The sequence below is a fragment of the Mus musculus genome, chromosome X, assembly GCF_000001635.26.
Source record: "Mus musculus strain C57BL/6J chromosome X, GRCm38.p6 C57BL/6J".
In the NCBI taxonomy this organism is placed as follows: domain Eukaryota; kingdom Metazoa; phylum Chordata; class Mammalia; order Rodentia; family Muridae; genus Mus; species Mus musculus.
Window position 1 is genome coordinate 65,570,035 of NC_000086.7, and position 19,936 is coordinate 65,589,970.

Sequence of the window (19,936 nt, forward strand, 5' to 3'; positions counted from 1 at the left end):
AATCCAGGTAGAAAATCCAGGAGAAACCAAAGTATTCCACGACAAAACCAAATTCACACATTATCTCTCCACGAATCCAGCCCTTCAAAGGATAATAACAGAAAAAAACCAATACAAGAATGGGAACAACGCCCTAGAAAAAACAAGAAGGTAATTCCTCAACAAACCTAAAAGAAGACACCCACAAGAACAGAATGCCAACTTTAACAACAAAAATAACAGGAAGCAACAATTACTTTTCCTTAATATCTCTTAACATCAATGGTCTCAACTCCCCAATAAAAAGACATAGACTAACAAACTGGCTACACAAACAAGACCCACCATTTTGCTGCTTACAGGAGACACATCTCAGAGAAAAAGATAGACAGTACCTCAGAACAAAAGGCTGGAAAACAATTTTCCAAGCAAATGGTATGAAGAAACAAGCTGGAGTAGCCATCCTAATATGTGATAAGATTGACTTCCAACCCAAAGTCATCAAAAAAGACAAGGAGGGGCACTTCGTTCTCATCAAAGGTAAAATCCTCCAAAAGAAACTCGCAATTCTGAATATCTATGCTCCAAATGCAAGGGCAGCCACATTCATTAAAGAAACTTTAGTAAAGCTCAAAGCACACATTGCACCTCACACAATAATAGTGGGAGACTTCAACACACCACTTTCACCAATGGACAGATCATGGAAACAGAAACTAAACAGGGACACACTGAAATTAACAGAAGTTATGAAACAAATGGATCTGACAGATATCTACAGAACATCTTATCCTAAAACAAAAGGATATACCTTCTTCTTAGCAGCTCATGGTACCTTCTACAAAATTGACCACATAATAGGTCACAAAACAGGCCTCAACAGATTCAAAAATATTGAAATTGTCCCATGTATCCTATCAGATCACCATGCACTAAGGCTGATCTTCAATAACAACAACAAAAAAAAAAAAAAAAAAAAAAACAGAAAGCCAACACTCACGTGGAAACTGAACAACACTCTTCTCAATGATACCTTGGTCAAGGAAGGAATAAAGAAAGAAATTAAAGACTTTTTAGAGTTTAATGAAAATGAAGCCACAACGTACCTAAACCTTTGGGACACAATGAAAGCATTTCTAAGAGGGAAACTCATAGCTCTGAGTGCCTCCAAGAATAAACGTGAGAGAGCACATACTAGCAGCTTGACAACACATCTAAAAGCTCTAGAAAAAAGGAAGCAAATTCACCCAAGAGGAGTAGACGGCAGGAAATAATCAAACTCAGGGGTGAAATCAACCAAGTGGAAACAAGAAGAACTATTCAAAGAATTAACCAAACGAGGAGTTGGTTCTTTGAGAAAATCAACAAGATAGATAAACCCTTAGCTAGACTCACTAGAGGGCACAGAGACAAAATCCTAATTAACAAAATCAGAACTGAAAAGGGAGACGTAACAACAGATCCTGAAGAAATCCAAAACACCATCAGATCCTTCTACAAAAGGCTATACTCAACAAAACTGGAAAACCTGGACGAAATGGACAAATTTCTGGACAGATACCAGATACCAAAGTTGAATCAGGATCAAGTTGACCTTCTAAACAGTCCCATATGCCCTAAAGAAATAGAAGCAGTTATAAATAGTCTCCCAGCCAAAAAAAGCCCAGGACCAGACGGGTTTAGTGCAGAGTTCTATCAGACCTTCAAAGAAGATCTAATTCCAGTTCTGCACAAACTTTTTCACAAGATAGAAGTAGAAGGTACTCTACCCAACTCATTTTATGAAGCCACTATTACTCTGATACCTAAACCACAGAAAGATCCAATAAAGATAGAGAACTTCAGACCAATTTCTCTTATGAATATCGATGCAAAAATCCTCAATAAAATTCTCGCTAACCGAATCCAAGAACACATTAAAGCAATCATCCATCCTGACCAAGTAGGTTTTATTCCGGGGATGCAGGGATGGTTTAATATATGAAAATCCATCAATGTAATCCATTATATAAACAAACTCAAAGACAAAAACCACATGATCATCTCATTAGATGCAGAAAAAGCATTTGACAAGATCCAACACCCATTCATGATAAAAGTTCTGGAAAGATCAGGAATTCAAAGCCCATACCTAAACATGATAAAAGCAATCTACAGCAAACCAGTAGCCGACATCAAAGTAAATGGAGAGAAGCTGGAAGCAATCCCACTAAAATCAGGGACTAGTCAAGGCTGCCCACTTTCTCCCTATCTTTTCAACATAGTACTTGAATTATTAGCCAGAGCAATTCGACAACAAAAGGAGATCAAGGGGATACAAATTGGAAAGGAGGAAGTCAAATTATCACTTTTTGCAGACGATATGATAGTATATATAAGTGACCCTAAAAATTCCACCAGAGAACTCCTAAACCTGATAAACAGCTTCGGTGAAGTAGCTGGATATAAAATTAACTCAAACAAGTCAATGGCATTTCTCTACACAAAGAATAAACAGGCTGAGAAAGAAATTAGGGAAACAACACCCTTCTCAATAGTCACAAATAATATAAAATATCTTGGCGTGACTCTAACTAAGGAAGTGAAAGATCTGTATGATAAAAACTTCAAGTCTCTGAAGAAAGAAATTAAAGAAGATCTCAGAAGATGGAAAGTTCTCCTATGCTCATGGATTGGCAGGATCAACATTGTAAAAATGGCTATCTTGCCAAAAGCAATCTACAGATTCAATGCAATCCCCATCAAAATTCCAACTCAATTCTTCAACGAATTAGAAGGAGCAATTTGCAAATTCATCTGGAATAACAAAAAACCTAGGATAACAAAAACTCTTCTCAAGGATAAAAGAACCTCTGGTCAATAACCATGCCTGACCTAAAGCTTTACTACAGAGCAATTGTGGTAAAAACTGCATGGTACTGGTATAGAGACAGACAAGTAGACCAATGGAATAGAATTGAAGACCCAGAAATGAACCCACACACCTATGGTCACTTGATCTTCGACAAGGGAGCTAAAACCATCCAGTGGAAGAAAGACAGCATTTTCAACAATTGGTGCTGGCACAACTGGTTGTTATCATGTAGAAGAATGCGAATCGATCCATACTTATCTCCTTGTACTAAGGTCAAATCTAAATGGATCAAAGAACTTCACATAAAACCAGAGACACTGAAACTTATAGAGGAGAAAGTGGGGAAAAGCCTTGAAGATATGGGCACAGGGGAAAAATTCCTGAACAGAACAGCAGTGGCTTGTGCTGTAAGATCGAGAATTGACAAATGGGACCTCATTAAAGTCCAAAGTTTCTGCAAGGCAAAAGACACAGTCAATAAGACAAAAAGACCACCTTGGGGAGATCCTTCAGGTGAGGCTTTCTGGAACCCAAAGAGGATTGTCTTCTTCCTGTGGAAAGACACAAATAACTCCCATGGATCTTATTAAAATAGGATCCGGGCCTCTCCATTTTCTGGTTAAGACATCTTTCCATTTGATCATTTCTCTAGGTCTGTTTGGTTCTGAACAGTGACAATCAGCCGCAGTGTGGCCTTGTTCATCAAGATTCAAAAAATTAGAGTAAAGAGTGCCATGGAGATGGCCACTCACAGTGTTAAGGGCAGAGCCTCGTTGACCTCCCCTTTCTGTGTGAATAGGTAAGATTTAAGAGTGCAGTGGGCACATTCCACAATGCCTTGTCCCTGAGGGTTGTATGGCAAACCAGTTAAATGAGTTACATTCATCTGGCGACAGAACTGTCAAAATTTTTGAGAGGTGTAGCCCGGTCCATTATCTGTTTTAAGAATTTTGGGTTGTCCCCAAGCACTCCAACCTTCAAGGCAATGTTGAATTACATGTGAGGCTTTTTCCCCTGTAAGAGGTGAGGCAAAAATGATACCAGAACAAGTATCTACAGAAACATGCAGGTATTGAAGCCTCCCAAAGGAGGAAATGTGTGTTACATCCATCTGCCAGACTTGTAGCGGTTGAATCCCCCGTGGGTTCACCCCCACATGTGGCACTGGCAAGAACTGGCAACAGTTTTGACACTGAGTAACTATTTCCCTAGCCTCTTTTCTGGTCAATGCAAAGCGACGACGCAAGGTTTCAGCTGTCACATGGAATTGTTTGTGAAAATTTCTTGCAGCATCCACTTGGGATGAAAGGGCAGCAGCTACAACCCTGGTGGCTCGGTCTGCGAGATCATTTCCCCTGGATATGGGTCCAGGGAGACCCGAATGTGCTCTGACATGGGTGATATAAACAGGAAATCTCCTATGTAATAAAAACAGCCTGTATTTTTTTTTAAAAATATGAGCAACTTTACTCGATGATTTTATTACCCCAGCAACCTCTAGAAGTTTAACTGCATTGACCACATAGGAGGAATCTGACACAATGTTAAGTGGTCCTGGGAAGACCTTAAGGACCTCCAAAACCAACAAACATTCCACAATTTGAGGTGAAGTTTCATTATATTGTTTAGACACTATTTTGTTATTGGTCACATAAGCACTTACACCAGTTTTTGACCCATCTGTATACACTACGATTTCTTCTGGAAGCGGGTTTTTTTGCTGTCACCTGTGGAAACACTATGGCCTGATTCAGGGCAAATTGTAAAATTGGATGTCTAGGATAATGATTGTCAATTTGTCCTGAAAAGGAGGGTACTAATACTGCCTAGTCATCAGATGTAGCCGCAAGGACCTGAACTTGTGTGGCAGTATAGGGAAAAATTAGCAATTTAGGATCTCGTCCAAAATGAGTGACTGCTGCTTTTAAGCCACGAAGCGCAAGTTGCTCAACGGCGTTAGGATACCAATCCATTACTTTTGGTGGAGAAGCATTGGGATGGATCCATAATAATGGTCCATCTTGCCACAATACAGCAGTTGGTAGTACCCTGGAGCTCTTGACTCTAGCTGCATATGTATCAAAAGATGGCCTAGTCGGCCATCACTGGAAAGAGAGGTCCATTGGACATGCAAACTGTATATGCCCCAGTACAGAGGAATGCCAGGGCCAAAAAAATGGGAATGGGTGGGTAGGGAAGTGGGGGGGAGGGTATGGGGGACTTTTGAGATAGCGTTGGAAATGTAATTGAGGAAATTATGTAATAAAAATATTAAAAAAAAAGACACACAAGTCAAAAGGTTGTGATTCCTCAATACGCCGTAACTGGGCATTTTGTAAGGCATTCCCTACTACTTGCAAGGCTTTATTAGCCACAGGAGTAAGGGCTCTGGGGGAGGAGATATGTGAATCCCCCTCTAAAATATCAAATAAAGGTTTAAGCTCGGCAGAGGAAATCTTTAAAAAAGGCCTAAGCCAATTTATATCCCCCAATAACTTTTGAAAATCATTAAGAGTATGTAAATGATCTCTGCGAATTTCCAATTTTTGAGGAAGTATCTTATCTCGGAAAATAATGGTTCCCAGAAAGGAACCCACTTCCAAAATCTGAACCTTTTCTGCAGCTATCTGCAGTCCCCATTGGGCTAACATTTTTATCAAAAATGGATAGGATTTTTGTAAAAGCATCATATCTTTATGGCACAAAAGAATATCATCCATATAATGTAACAACAGTAAGGAGGGAAAATATTGTCTCACAGGTTCTAATGCTGCCTTTACAAAATGCTGGCACATAGTGGGGCTATTTGCCATGCCCTGAGGGAGGACTTTCCACTGGAACCTCTTATCAGGCTACATATGATTAAGGGCTGGAATTGTAAAAGCAAATCTTGGTCGAACTTGGTGACACAAAGGGATGGAAAAGAAACAGTCTTTAATGTCTAAAATGACAATTTTCCATTGCTTAGGCAGGGCAGATATCAGAGGCAAACCCCGCTGGATTGAGCCGAAAAGGTTCATTTGTGCATTAATTGCTCGAAGGTCATGAAGTAACCTCCATTTGCCTGATTTATTTTTTATGGCAAAAATTGGAGTATTCCACGGAGATGTCGAAGGTTCCAAATGTTCGAGCTGCACCTGTTCTGTAACTAACTTGTTGACTGCCTTCAATTTTTCAGAGGATAGCGGCCATTGGGAGACCCACACGGATTCCTCTGTTACCCAGGGAATGGGTCTTGTAACCCCAACGGCCCCTAGGAAAAACCCAAGCCCCATCTGCCTGGGTTCCCGTTATGGGAGACGGGCTTAAGTCTAACTTGTTCTTTGCCTCCCAATCCCTTTCCCTTTGTGTACCCCATGTTCTTCATAATATTAGCGGCCTGAACTGAGTATTCATTGGTTAATGTGATTCCCATCTCAGAAAGCACATCTCTGCCCCATAGGTTAACCGGCAGCGGGAGCACATATGGAGTAAACAGGCCCCTCTGTCCTTCTGAGGTTTGCCATGTCAGGGTGGATGAACTAATTGCTGGGCAAGATTGATAACCCAGGCCTTGTAAAGAATGAGAAGATTTTGTAACACACCAGCTCTTGGGCCACCAGTAAGATGAAATGGTACTCTTATCTGCTCCGGTGTCCATAATTCCCTCAAAATCTTTGTCATTAATAAAAAGATGTAGAGTAGGCCTGGCATTCAAAGGCATAACTAGATAGGCTGAATTGGGGCCAGAAGAACCCATACCTCTCAATTCTTTTGTGTTATCTTCATCCTTATTGGGGCTGGGCAAGAATATTAATTGTGCAATTCTATCTCCTGGGCTAATGGAAAAAATACCTTGGGGGTAGGAGCAAAGGACTTGAATGTCTTTCAGGTGTTGGTGGTCTACTACCCCAGGATAAATCACAAGGCCTTGTAAAGTGAGAGATCCTCGCCCAATAATGAGACCCATAGTCCGAGGGGGTAAGGGTCCAGGAGACTTAACAGGGATTGGTTGCACATTCATTTGGGGCATGAGTAAGAAACTGGAGGTGGCGCACAAGTCCACTCCTGTAACTCGTCGGGTGTCATCTCCTCTGTCCTTCTCTGGCTTTTGACAAAGCGGCTCCCATATTTGTGAGGGCCCTGGGATCGGGGGCCCAACACCCCATTTTTTGACTTGAGGGATTAACTTCACCTATCGGGGGCAGGAGTCTTCCTTTTACATCTCTGACAGAGCAGCATTCACTAGCCTTGTGATAGCCCTTTCTGCAGTGGGAGCAGAGAACAGCTCCTCTTGCGCATTCAGGTACAGGGCAATATCTCTTCAAATGTCCAGCTTTTCCACAATTGAAACACGCCTTTTGTTTGTTGACATTAGGGCGCCTCTGAGATTGCAATATAGCCGCGGCTAGTCCCGCGTTGGTGAGAGGGCCTCCTAGCTCCGTACATATCTTAAGCCAGTCTTGTAACCCTTTGTTTTTTCTTGGAGTGATGGCCGCCCTGCACTCTTGGGTTGCTTGCTCATAAATGAGCTGTTCAATTAGAGCCATGGCTTGCTCGGGGTCGCCAAAGACCTGGGCTGCGGCCTCAGTCATTCTTGCCACAAAATCAGAGAATGGTTCCTGGGGGCACTGAACAATCTTTGTAAGGTGACCCCCAGCCTCCCCTTTTCTTGTAAGTGCCTTCCAAGCCTTGACCGCAGCTGCCCCTATCTGGGCGTATGCCCCCCAAGGATAGTTAATTTGATTGGCCGGTCAACAATTCAAAGATCCATTGTCTCTGGTTGTCATCAACTGCTGTGGTATTGACCCTGGCCTGATTTTGGGCCGCATCATACCATAGAGCTTTCCATTCCATATATTGTCCCATATTAGGGAGTGTAGCCTTTGCTATCATTTGCCAATCTGACGTGGTCATGGCCATATTCGCGAATCTCTTGACCTGAACCAGAGTAAAATTGGCACTGACCCCATAGTTACAGACAGATTCAGCAAGTTCTTTAAGTTGTTTATAGTCCACTGGGGTGTGCATACGCCCCGCCTCCCCAGTATCAAAGACTGGAAATGCCACCTGTATCTTTTTTAACTCTTCCTGAGGAAAAAAGGAGCTAGCGCTATACCGCAATTCATTAGGCGGTGGTGCTGTGGGCACAGTAGCTGGTATGCTACCCTTTTTATTACTTCCTGATCGTGACCATCAGTCAGGGTTATATCTTTGTTCTTCATATTTTTCTGCCTCCTCCTCTCATTCAGCCTCCTCACTGGGGTCTAGATCTTCGGACCCTGAACTATCAATCTCTAAGGCCTCCAAGTCATGGATAGGATAAAGATTAGTATAAGGCTTTTTCTTAGTAGAGGGCTCAGTTTCACTGCCCTTCTTTCTCTCTCCCCTTCCTTTTGAATCCCGGGGAGGGCCCTTTTTCTTAGACATGTCTTTCTTTTATCGAGCTCCCATTCTCTCACTCCATTCGGTTTCTGATATTCTGTCCTGAACCTCTTCTAGTGTTCCCTGTCCCTCCACAATGGCGGGTCGGCAGGTTTCATCCTCTAGACAGCTTTTTATCAGCTTCCAAATTGCCTTGGTGCCCAGGCATAAGTCTCCCTCTTCATGCTTACGGTCAAGGTCCCTTCCTAGCTTATTCCATGAGGCTACAGTTAAGAGACTCTGAACAGGCATACCAGGGAGCAACGTGATCCACCTCCTTAACAAAGTTCTGCAGCATACGGGAGGTGACCTGCAGGACGCATTGCTTTAGCGCTGCCTGTAAAGCGGTGATCACTGACTGTGAGGAGCCCATGATAGAGTGAGTGCCTGCGGCTGATCTACGCCCGACTTATGGTACTCCTTAAGCAAAGCTCTGCTCCCATATCTACAGGAGGCTTACAAGATACCTCAGTGCTGCCGCTTATCTACGTCAGACTGACCACACCTCAAATTTCAGCTCGAGCCTCGATGGACAGAATAAGAAACACCTCAAGTTTCAGCAGCAGCCTCGATGGACAGAATAAGAAACACCTCAAATTTCCTCACAAAGGAGTAACCACATAGTAATGTAAGGTTTCACACATGCTGTTCATATTCAAACTAAAGGGAAAATTCTATTTTCATCTAATATTTAAAAGCTTCTAACAATTAAAGAGAATGAGGCAAATGGACATGATAAGGGTATTTTATTGCTCAAAATGCTTCATAAGAATCATTCTAGTTACTCACATCAAGAGTTAACGTTTTCCAGCTTCAAATAGGGTATTCTCATTGCAATGAAAGTCAAACAATATAGAAATGCATATAATATAATATAATATAATGCATGCAATGAAATATATTGAATTTAATTACAATGAAGTTGATATAGTTGAAGCACAAAGAAACAGTTATAATTTTTCTCTGAATGTCTAAAAGTGATTATGGAATCTTTCAATATAAGTTATTGGTTTGAAGTCTTAAAATAATAAATAAGGATCCAACATTGTGTCCTTGGGAAGAGAACCATGGAAAAGGGCATCTATAGAAAGTGGAAACATACTTTCTTTTTTTTTAATTAGGTATTTTCCTCATTTACATTTCCAATGCTATCCCAAAAGTCCCCCATACACTCCCCCCCACCCCCCTACCCACCCACTCCCACTTTTTGGCCCTGGTGTTCCCCTGTACTGGGGCATAAAAAGTTTGCAAGTACAATGGGCCTCTCTTTCCAGTGATGGCCGACTAGGTCATCTTTTGATACATGTGCAGCTAGAGTCAAGAGCTCCGGAATACTGGTTAGTTCATATTGTTGTTCCACCTATAGGGTTGCAGATCCCTTTAGCTCCTTGGGAATTTTCTCTAGCTCCTCCATTGGGGGCCCTGTGATCTGTCCAATAGCTGACTGTGAGCATCCACTATGTGTTTGCTAAGCCCCTGCATATTCTCACTAGAGACTATCAGGGTCCTATCAGCACAATCTTGCTAGTGTATGCAATGGTGTCAGCGTTTGGAGGCTGATTATGGGGTGGATCTCTGGATATCAAACACACACACACACACACACACACACAAAACCTGCTAGATGGTGAAAATACTATACCTCACATTGACTTTATTTAGGTGACTTTTAAAATAGCTAACTGACACACCATGTCCTTTTAGATGATAGCATAAGTCTTTGATGACTTCTGTTTTTCACTTGCCATATTAACCTATAAAAATGAGACTGAGTACATCCATTGTTTCTGGCCTACATCTTTAAGACCACAAGAGATTCTCTACTAAGGCTGGTACACTTGCCATATGGCAAGACATAACACTACTGTGCTATTGAATACTTAAGGGCATGAACATGAGGTCAAAATTGAGTAAGCCACCTTAGAATTTTGGAAACAACTGTACAAAGGTGAATTCAGAAGCAATGTACAGTTTTCCAGATCGTAAGATAGGTAATGCTAATTTCTAAGGAGTCAAGTTGGAATCAAATTTTTAGTTCAGAGTTACTTCAGAACATTATCACTTCAATCTCTCCTCCTCAGTGACCTTGACCATGATTTAGCCATTCTTCCATTGGTCCACTGCATAGGAGAACTTTGAATAATGTTAGAAATCAAATGTGCCGAAAAGGAGACAAAAATAAATTTATAAAAATAATTTGTAAAACGTATGTACAATTACCATAACACTATTTGCTAAGAGGTGTGGAAAATATTTAACATTAAGAGCAAGTTTTTTCTTGTACTAGCAAAATTCTTCTATTTATGCAAATGAATGTAGGACTTCAAAAAAGGACAAGTCCTGAATGAAAAGCGTCAGAAAGTGCATGATACATGCAGACATATAATAAAAGTGGACTTTGAAGTTCTTCCCTCTATTTCAGTGTTCTGATTTTGATACAGGGCACATATTTCTGTTACTCATTTTAAAGAGTTTTCAAAAGTATTCTTTTTCTTTTCAATATAAAAGAGGCTAATTTAAAAGTTTTTATTTTAAGGATTTATTTCTGATTTCTTCCCTATCACCATTTTTAAGTCTATAAAGTTAGCTATTTTCAATACCTTCCCATATACAGCTATCCTTTTCTATATTTTCCAGAATACCTCTGTTGTGGTTTGTATATAAAGTATCCCTCCAAATGTATCATGTATCAATGACCCGACACTCAATGCAGTGATCACATGAAGCCATTTGAGAACTGATTGCACTGGAAGGTTCTACAATAATCAGTTAATTAATCCACTGAAATACTATTGGGAGTTGGAGGAAATTTTCAAACGTTAAACATAATTGGAGAAATAGGTCATTGAGAACTGGATCGTGGGGACTTGATCTTATTTTGGGCATATTCTCTCTGTTCCTTGAGAGCAGTTCTACTTTACAGTGATGATTCTGTCTAGCCCAGGCCCAGGGGAAAAGATTCCAATTGATCTATTGATCTTGAAATGAGTCTTCTCAAATTTTGCACCAAAAGAAATGTTTCCTCTTTTAATATAGTTTCTTCTGTTATTTTATTAAGGTGGTATAACATGAATATAATTCCTCATCATGAAATGCTGTTAAAGAAAGTTTTCTTCTATTTCATGATTATGTGTTAGTGTGGTGTGTGTTTTCAGATGCAAACCTTTGTTTACATAGAAGCAAGATGACAATATAAGATTCACTTCAACATTGTCATCTAATTTTGAGTCAGGGTTTCTCATTGACCTAGAGATTTCTTTCTTAATTTAGCATGGCAGGCCAGCAAGTCCAAAGGATCCATGTGTCTGCATCTCTTAAATGTTCACCACAACGTCCAACTATATATTGATGCAATATAGTATTGTTAACCAGTATTCATTTCTCTAGCATGAGTGCAACTCTACATATACTGAATAGTACTCAATTCCTTTATATATGAAGTGGTAGAAATCATTGTTATTCACTGTGCTTCTCTGAATTTAACAATTTTCAATGTCCTGTAAATGTAACTAACACATTATCTCTCTCTGTGTGACTTGCTTAGGACAACAGCATCATGAAGGGAATATGTGATATTTTCGTGGGAGTTGGAGGGATAGGTATAGTGAGGGAGGAGGGTAAGATAAACAACACTAAAGATGTTTGATATACATATCTAATATTTATTAAATAGTTTTATATCATATGAAGTTCTAATGCTTTCCCCCAAGCCCTTTTTTGGGTCCTTTTAGATCATCTAATAGATAAAGATCCCAAATTATAGCAAAAATCCCCTATTTTTCCACTTCTCCATTCATGGTGCTGGTGTCTTAAGCAAGTCTTATGTTTCTATGTGAGAATCTGAGAATGGGAATGTACACACAAGTGAAAGTAACAACAGAGTCCAGAGGATGAGGTCAGAGCCCATGGATCTGGATTTGTGTGTGTGTGTGTGTGTGTGTGTGTGTGTGTTACCAAATATAAGTGTAAAGACTTGAACTCTCAAACACTGCAAGAGCAAGGACATTCTTAACCACTGGGCTATATCTATACCCCATAGGTAAATCTTTTCCATGGAATTGGTTATATTGAAATCAATAAATAAAAGATGATGAAACTTGCAAAACAAATATAACAAACATTTTAATGCAAAAGAGTATTATAGAAAGCAAATTAGCACATTACAACAGAGTTCTTATTTGACCTGCTAAACTATAGTCAACAACAAAGTAGTTTTTTATTAATAAATTTATTTTTTGACATTTCATATAGAAACATTCTAGATATGTACACTTACCTCCTCTTAATTCCTTCTTGTCCCTGAAAGCTACTCTTCTATGAATTGTAAAAATATACCAATTTATTCATCATGTTTATTGATTTGTTTTGTTTTGTTTTTAATCTCAAATATTTAAATAAGGGTTGTCTTTGTGACCTTGGGTTTGAAACTATACACGAGAACCTGGCTCATAATAACTGGAAATAATGCCTCTTCCACTCTAAGAATAAATTTACAGTAATTAAACAATAAGAGTCAGAATCCTATGAACATCTGTCCTATCTATAACTGGCTGTTAGTGAAAGTCCAATGCCATTGGTCACAGGTACTGTAATTTCATGTTTTTTGATGGTCACAATGTTCTTAAAAGGTGATATTTTATGCCTTTCTCCCTAATGTCAGGCTCTTATTTCTTTCTAACCCCTTCCCCCTTTTCTGCAGTGTTTACCAAGGCTTTAGAGGTTAGCATAAATTCTTTACTTGGAGCCCAGGCTTCAAAACTCCTGTATCTTGTTAAGTGCTAGATCTGTGTTCAATTTCATTAACTGCAAACAAGGACTTCTATGATTAACACACACACACACACACACACACTCACACACACATATATGTGTGTGTGTGTGTGCGTGTGTGTGTGTGTGTGTGTGTGTGTGTGTGTGTGTGTACAGATATTATATGTATGTAGAGTACATTCCTTCCTAGGGCATAAGATCTCATCAGTCATGGGTTTTTGGCTAGGTTTACAAGTGCTAAATATGCACAGATTAATTGAAGAATGAGCCTTCAATCCAATAAAGCAATGGTTGATTTTACAGAAAAACTACTGTTATACTGACAAAAACATCTTTGATACCAAGATAAGACCAGTCATGCCTACATATCCTCAGTAACTTGCTAGTAACATGCATAACTCAGAAAGCTAGCATGAGGGCAGAAAGTTTCCAGTTCAGTACCAGTTAATTTATTTATATCTTACATACAAATGGTGTGGTGTCTTAAGAAATACTGCTTCTTGGTATTTAGCTTCTTGAGTTTATATATATTTTTATATTAGCCCTCTATCAGATGTGGGGTTAGTGAAGAGTTTTTTCTGTCTCTAAGTTGCCAGTTTGTACTATTGACTATGTCCTGTGCCTTGATGCTTTCCAGTTTCATGAGGTCTTATTTATCTTGATATTAGAACCTGGGCCAATGAGTTCAAGGCTCTTTCCCACTTTCTCTTCTATTAGATCCAGTGTATCTGATTTTATGTGGAGGTCCTTGATCCACTTGGACTTGAGTTTTGGGCAAGGTGACAAATATTGATTTATTTTCATTTTTCTATATACAGCCAGCCAGTTAGATCAGCACCACATACTGAAGATCCTTTCTTTCTTCCACTGTATGTTTTTAAATTCATTATCAAAGATCAAGTGTGCATAAGTGTGTGGTTTTATTTTTGAGTTTTCAATTCTATTCCATTGATCAATGTGTCTGTCTCTGTATGAATACCATGCAGTTTTTATCACTATTGCTCTGTAGTATAGCTTGAGGTCAGGAATGGTGATTCCCCCAAAAGTTCTTTTATTATTAAGAATATTTTTCACTCTTTTTTTTTCATTTTCCAAATGAATTGGAGAATTGTTTTTTTTTGTTGTTTTTTGTTTTTTGTTTTTTGTTTTTTTTTTTTTTTGTTTTTGTTTTTGTTTTTGTTTTTTTGGTTTTCCAAGACAGGGTTTCTCTGTATAGCCCTGGCTGTCCTGTCCTGGAATTCACTTTGTAGACCAGGCTGGCCTCAAGTTCAGAAACCTGCCTGCCTCTGATTCCCGAGTGCTGGGATTAAAGGTGTGCGCCACCATGCCCAGCTGGAGAATTGTTCTTTACATGTCTTTGGAGAATTATTTTTGGATTTTGATAGGGATTGCCTTGAATCTGTAGATTTCTTTTGGTAGGTTGGCCATTTTTACTATGTTATTCCTACCAATTCATGAACATGGGGGAATCTCTCCATTTTCTGAGGTCTTTGTTGATTTTTCTGTTTTTTTTTTTTTTTTTTTTTTTTTTTTTTTTTTTTTTTTTTTTTTTTGAGACGAGGAATTGCAAATGGATGAGAAGCACTTAAAGAAATGTTCAAAGTCCTCAGCGATCAGGGAAATACAAATCAAAATGACACTGAGATTCTACAATACACCAATAAGAATGGCTAAGATCAAAAACTCAGGTGACAGTAGATGCTGGTAAGGATGTGGAGAGAGAACAACACTCCTCCATTGCTACTGGGATTGCAAACTGGTACAAGCACTCTGGAAATCAATCTGGAGTTTCCTCAGAAAACTGGATATAGTTCTACCTGAGGGCCCAGCTATAGCACTCTTGGACATATACCCAAATGTTTCCCTGTTGGACATTGGGCTATACACAGACAGTCTGGTCTCCAGTTAAGCTGAGGTCTGAACCCTGGAACCCAGTGGTGATAATTCACCTACATGGGACTGAAGAAGTTCTCTCATGCCTCCCAGAACTCTGGCTCCTGTCGAAGTTACTGCCCCCCACAGCCTACGTAGGAAAAGCATAGCTTTTAATCACATAGACAATGTCCCAAGCTTCTGAACTTCATGCTAAACTCCTCTCCAGTTGCCTAGTAACAGTAAAGCTAACAGCCCACTATAAGAAGGACTGTTTGTCCCCTCCTCACTCTCTTGCTCTTACTCCTCTGACTCTCTCTCCTCTCCTCTCTCCTCTCACTCTCTTTCTTACTCTCTAGCCTTTCTTCCCTCTTTCTCCTTTTTCCCCTTCTCTCCTCTTGGCCATGGCGCCAGTCTCTCTCTCTCTCTCTCTCTCTCTCTCTCTCTCTCTCTCTCTCTCTCTCTCTCTCCCTCCCTCCCTCCCTCTCTCTCTCTCTCTCTCTCTCTCTCTCTCTCTCTCTCTCTCCCTTTCTCTCTTTCTCCCTGCCTTTCTACAATAAAGCTCTAAAACCATAGAGTGTCTCTGCTCATCAAGGCCCACTGTGCTTACTCTCACCTGCATGGGAACCTCTCTCCCTCTGCCCTCTGTCCCATAACCTGGTGCTAAAGGGTGTCACCCCAGGGACCCCCATTTGGTGGCTGCCTCTTTTCTACCCCCTGTCGAGTGGGGTCAGTGGCTTAGATGCCCACCCGGGGCCAAGTGGAAATCACCTGGCAGCCCTCCTGTGTCAGCCTGCCCAGAGCATAGGAGGAACTCTGGCCAGACGTGTGCTATCCTCCCTTCCCACTTCTTCCCCCACACTCCCTTTAGTTCCCACAGTTTTCCACCATGCCACAGGAGCACATGTGCCACTGTGGTGATAACAGCCTTATTTCTGATAGCCAGAAACTAGAAACAACCCAGATGTCTGACAACAGAAGAAATTATACAGAAATTGGGGGTCATTTACACAATAGAGTACTACTCAGCTATTAAGAATGGGGACATCCTGAGTTTTACAAGCAAATGGATGGAACTAGAAAATCTCACGCTCCATGAGGTAACTCAGACCCAAAGGGACATGCATGGTATGTACTCACTAATAAGTGGATATTAACCAAAAAAAGTGCAGAATACCCAGAATATAATCCACAGAAGTTTAACAGGCAGAAGGGCCAAAATGAGGATGCCCCAATACCACTTGGAAGAAGAGGAAGAAAGCAGTCATGGGGGAGGTTCAAGGAGGGAGGGTGGGACTGGGGTAGGAAAGGGACAGGGAGGGGAAGAGGGGAACATGATCAGGTATTGTGGGGGGAACAGGACTGAAGCCCTGAGGTCCAGCAGAAAGAATGTAGACAGGCAACCTTGGGAGGTAGGAGGTAGGAGGACTCTCTAGAATGTAACAGAGACCTGAGAAGTGAGAGAATCCCAGGACTCAAAGGACCTTAGATGAAATGTCCTTCAGTGGGGTGAGGGAAATTTTAGAGTCCACCTCCAGTAGAAGGGTAGAGTTGCCATCCCATGGTCAAAACCTCTGATCCAGAATTGTTCCTTCTGAAAGAACTGCAGTGTCAAAAATGGAGAGGAGACTGAGGGAAAGTCAGTCCAGTGACAAGCCCAAAGTGGAATGCAGCACAAGGAGAGGCCCCAAACCCTGACACTATTACTGATGCCATTGTGTGCTTACAGACAAGAGCCTAGCATGACTTCCCTCTGGAAGATGCAACAATTAGCTGGTACAACTACCAAACCCAGACACTATTGCATATGCCAGAAAGATTCTGCTGACAGGACCCTGATATAGCTCTCTCTTGTGAGGCTATGCAGGGGCCTAGCAAATACAGAAGTGGATGCTCACAGTCATCTATTGGATGGAACACAGGGCCCCTAATGAAGGAGCTAGAGAAAGTACACAAAGGAGCTAAAGGGGTCTGCAACCCTATAGGAGGAACAACAATGTGAACTAACCAGTATCCCCCAGAGCTGTGTCTCTAGTTGCAAATGTACCAGAGGATGGCATAGTTGGCCAAAAATGGGAGGAGAGGCCCTTGGTCTTGTGAAGATAATATGCCCCAATACAGGGGAATGCCAGGGCCAGGAAGCACGAGTGAGTGGGTTGGGGAGAGTATAGGAGGCTTTGGAAATAGTATTTGAAATGTAAATGAAGAAAATATCTAATAAAGATATATAAATGCAAAAAAAAAAAGTGCCAGATGCAGATATTCACACCCAACCAATGGACAGAAGCTGCTGACCCCTGTTGTTGAGTTAGGGAAAATCTGGAAGAAGCAGAGGAGGAAGAAGACCTTAGTGGAAGACCAGAAGTCTCACTTAGCCCCAAGCCCCAAGATTACTCAGACACTGAGCCCTCAACCAGGCAGCATACACCAGCTGATATGAGGACCCCCAACACATAAAACAGAAGATTACTGCTGGGTTTGGCCTCAGTGAGAGAAGATGCACCTAGCCCTCAAAAGACTTGAGGCCCCAGGGAGTGAGGATGTCTGGTGGGGTGGGAGGGGGGGGGTTAGGAGGTCCTCCTGGGGACAGAGTGGGGAAGGAGGTATGAGATATGGAACTGTCAGAAGGCAAACCACTAGGGTGATAAAAACTGTAATGTACAAAAAGATTAAAGAATAAAAAATTAAAAATATTTAAATAGAAATATCGCTTATCAAATAGGTTTGTATGGCAGCTAAAATGAATGATATGAGCCTGTATTGTTTAGGGAAATTCTGGAATCTCCATGATGAGGAAATTTATGAAAGTATCACACACTCAGCCCTGTAGTTTTTGCTTACTGACCTATTTTTCTCAAGATTTGCATTGCCTAGCCTTACAAGGTATTTGCATTTACATTTGTTTTTAAAAATGTTAATTAAGTTACCAGTTAGTATGATTATGTATGACCTTTTTTCATCCCCTCATTATTTTATATTTTATAGTTTTAACTAACTTATCCTCAGTATTTCATGACCCCTACTATGCCTTGGCCACTATCCCCATTTGTGATTCCCAAGCCAAGCATTCCTCTCTCTATCCTTATTTTTCTGATATGCTGCCATCCCCATTCTTTTAAGACAAGCTCTTGCACTATCTCCTTTTTAGTTTAGTATTCAAATTTAAACACTAAACTCTAAAGGACATGCTGAGATATACATGTAAGAAACAACATTTCACCTTTGGGGCATGGGTTATCTCAGGGCAATATAATCCCTTTTCAACCACTTACCTGAAGATTTCAGAATTTATTTTTCCTTTATAGCCACATCTCACTATCCATTTGGCAGTTGTTGGACATCTAGGCTGATTTCACTTACTAGATACTATGAACAGAGCTTCAATGAATATGGATATGCAACTGTTTTTACAATAGAGTATAAATTAATTTGGAGTCATCTTCAAAAATTGTGTTGCTGGGCTACACGTTAGTTCTATTTCTAGCTTTGGAGGTACCTCAAAACTGACTTCAAAAGTGGTTGCACTAGAGTTTACAGTCCCATGAAGAAGTTACCCTTTGCTACATCCATGATGGCATTTGCTGACTTTTGTATTTATGATGACCACTCTGACTGTGGTAAATTAAACCATGAATCCAGCTTATTCTGCATGTCTGTAATGTATAATGATGTCAATCTTTTTTAATTAGATATTTTCTTCATTTACATTTCAAATGCTATCCCCTTTCCTAGTTTTCTCTCCAAAAGTGCCCTCCCTGCGCCCTGCTCCCCAACCCACCGACTCTTGCTTCCTGGCTCTGGCATTCCCCTGTACTGGGGCATATAATCTTCGCAAGACCAAGGGCCTCTCCTCAGCTGATTTTCTTTGGAAAATTCTCTGTTTAGTGCCATGGCTCATTTTCTTATTTTTTTATGAATTCTTTGAGAATTCCATAAAATATTTTGATATATTAACATTTGTGCTCAAGTAACTTTTCTTTGTTCAACTTTCTGTTCCCCTTTATTCTTTTATGCTCATCAAGTCAAATTTATGTTCCACATATATTCTTTGCTGTATGGAATTCCAATGGGGGAAAATTAGTATAAAACTTGTATTAAATATAATTTATTGAAATTATATATATATATATATATATATATATATATATATATATGAACTTGTAAGCACCATATAAGATGTAACACATTATACAATATATTATATAAAAATAAATAGTAAAGTAAGAACCCACACATAGATAACTCAAAACTATCATGGAAAGCAAAAGAGACATACATATGATATGATATTGAACTGTCAGTGGGAGAGGGGGAGGGGGAGGGGGACGAGTAGGGGTAGGGGTAGGGGTAGGGGAGGGGTAGGGAGAAGGATAGGGAGAGGGAGAGGGAGAGGGAGAGGGAGAGGGAGAGGGAGAGGGAGAGGGAGAAGGAGAGGGAGAGGGAGAGGGAGAGATTCTTAAGCTTATATTAATGCTTCAGGTTAACCAATCCACAGAGAGAGAAAATGGTTGTTAGTGACTAGGGAGTGTATTTGAGAGATTCTTTTTAAAGTTCTGAAAGTGCACAGGGGTTGTCTTTTCCCACAAATCCAGAAAGGGTAGGTAGGTTCTGCTGGTCTCTGGTCTGGCCAAATAGGCCAAAGCATTACAGCTCAGAGAAACGAATCCCATGCAGAGCAGACGGCCAGGGTCTTAGGTCCCAGGGTCTAAGGTCCCAGGTAGTTCTTGCTACTTTAGAAGAAACAATGCCAGTGGCAGGGGCAGGGGCAGCAGCAGGCAGTGTTGGGAAGTGGCAAGGTCTTTAGGGGCAGGATCCTGGCCTGCAGGCTGGTTCAAGATCCAGGGATGAATACTTTGGGAGAGAAAACTCTTCCCCAAGGTTTTGCAGCTTAGTAAAACAGCCACTCAGATGATTCTCAGTGAAAAAATCTTGGGCTATTTATTCCATGTGCATAGGAATTTTATAAACGTCGAGGAGTACGGTGGGATCCAGGGATAGATGCTTTCCATTGACTCAGTCTGAGAGGCTTGTGATGCTCTGTTTTCGTGGGGGGAGGAC